A 2,445-nucleotide genomic window follows, 5' to 3' on the forward strand; every position below is an offset into this window, starting at 1 on the left:
TTGAGTCAACTATCTTACCCATTCAGTCACAGCATATACTTATTTTAGACTCTAGAATTAAAAAGGCAAAGGAAGAGAAGGGCAAATGAAGCTAACATTTATTAAGGATTAGCAAATTATATTCTATATTGTAGTACTGTTATTCCCATTTCTCAGGAGAGAAAATTGAGTCTGAGAAATATTAACTAATTTAATCATAGTCAATTTAGTCAGAGAAAGTAAGAATAGGAAGATCTAATCTATCCAACTCCAATTTTTCATTAAGAAAAAAGAAAGGAAAAACTACATACAATGACAAGAGAATTAAAGTCTATATTGACTAAAAATAAGATAATAGCCCCTCCCTCCTTAGCCTTCCCCCAGGGCAGATCCTGCAGTGCCTCTGTCTTGCTTTTTCTTATTTTTCCCCCTTCCCCCTTCCCTTTTTATTTCCTTTTCCCCCTTTTCTCTTTCAATAAACAAGAAGATAATAGCTTTGAAATTCCAGTTGTAAATTAGTTCTATCATAGTTTTACCCTAAAAAATTTATGTTTGAAAAGTAACTGGTTTTAAAACTACATAAGGCATCCATAATTCCATTTTTATATTATACTTTTGGAGGTACAAAAGGACGGGCGCGGTGGCTCAAGCCTGTAATCCCAGCACTTTGGGAGGCCGAGACGGGCGGATCACAAGGTCAGGAGATCGAGACCACCCTGGCTAATACGGTGAAACCCCGTCTCTACTAAAGAATACAAAAAACTAGCCGGGCGACGAGGCGGGCGCCTGTAGTCCCAGCTACTTGGGAGGCTGAGGCAGGAGAATGGCGTAAACCCGGGAGGCGGAGCTTGCAGTGAGCTGAGATCGGGCCACCGCACTCCAGCCTGGGCAACAGAGCCAGACTCTGTCTCAAAAAAAAAAAAAAAAAAAAAAAAAAAGGAAACTCTACTAAAACAGATATAAGAAAACAACATATTACTAAAGGTTATACACAATTCAGTAAAAAAATGTGAAGAAACACAAACATGTAGGTACAGTTAGGTAAGTTAATAGCATAGTAGCTAAGAGTGTGGCACTAGAAGAAAGCTACCTGAGCTTAAATATAATCTCTGCATCTGACTAACTGTACAACCTCATTTACCAGTTTAATTCTTTGTTTCCTCATCTATAGATTGCAGGTGGTAATTAAGAGCAGAAAAAAAATCTAGCTATAATAATAATCATCCCTAATACTACTAATTACTTCTTTAAGCTTGATTACCTCCCAAAGCATATGAGTAGATTTCCTTAAAAATCTTTGAATATACCAGCTGGGCACAGTGGCTCACGCCTGTAATCCCAGCACTTTGGGAGGCCAAGGTGAGCGGATCATGAGGTCAGGAGATCGAAACCATCCTTGCTGACACGGTGAAACCCCGTCTCTACTAAAAATACAAAAAAAAAATTAGCCAGGCGTGGTGGCGGGCACCTGTAGTCCCAGCTTCTAGGGAGGCTGAGGCAGGAGAATGGCGTGAACCTGGGAGGCGGCAGAGCTTGCAGTGAGCGGAGATCACGCCACTGCATTCCAGCCTGGGTGACAGAGCGAGACTCCGTCTCAAAAAAAAAAAAAAAGAAGCCATTTTAAAACTGTCACCCCCCAAAATAGTAAAATAAACAATATAAGCATATTTTCTACTTATATATATTATATTTAGTATTAGGTACTTAGCATATACTACCTCAATAAATAATTTTTCTTTTATCTTTTTTTTTTGACATGGGATCTCTGTCACTCAGGCTGGAGTGCAGTGACACAATTATAGTTCACTGCAGACTCGAACTCGCAAGCATAAGTGATCCTCTTGCTTCAACCTCCTGAGTAGCTGAGACTGCAGATGTGTGCCACCATGCACGGTTAATTTTTTTTTTTTTTTGGGTAGACCCAGAATCTCACTATGTTGACCATGCTGGTCTCAAACTCCTGGCTTTAGGTGATCCTCCCACCTCAGCCTCCCAAAGTGCTGGGATTACAAGCATGAGCTTTTTTTTCTTTTCATTTAGTCTTCGTAATAACTCTATTAAGTACTTTTTATCACCCCTAAGAAAACAGTGATTTGCCCAAAATACATGGTAAGAGACAGAATTGAGACTAAATCCAGATATGTCAACTTCAGAATTCCTACTCTTTCCATTATTCCCAAACAGCCTTCTCTCTTTATACATTATTTTTATTCCTATGCCCATTATTATACTTTTTAGATTTTGTTACAACCATATCTATATAGCTATTTTTTCTATTGTACTGTTTGTTATGGGTAGAATTTATAGATATAATTCTGTGTGGATTATAAATTATGTAATTATAATTCAGTGTGAATTCCCTAACATCTAGTAAGATAGCAATGATATAATTTCATTTGATATCATGGGTATGCTATACATATTTATCAAATGAATGGCTTACTTTCTCATTATTAAATATATAAA

The sequence above is a fragment of the Rhinopithecus bieti genome, unplaced genomic scaffold, assembly GCF_001698545.2.
Source record: "Rhinopithecus bieti isolate Rb0 unplaced genomic scaffold, ASM169854v2 scaffold_29378, whole genome shotgun sequence".
NCBI classification, from domain to species: Eukaryota; Metazoa; Chordata; class Mammalia; order Primates; family Cercopithecidae; genus Rhinopithecus; species Rhinopithecus bieti.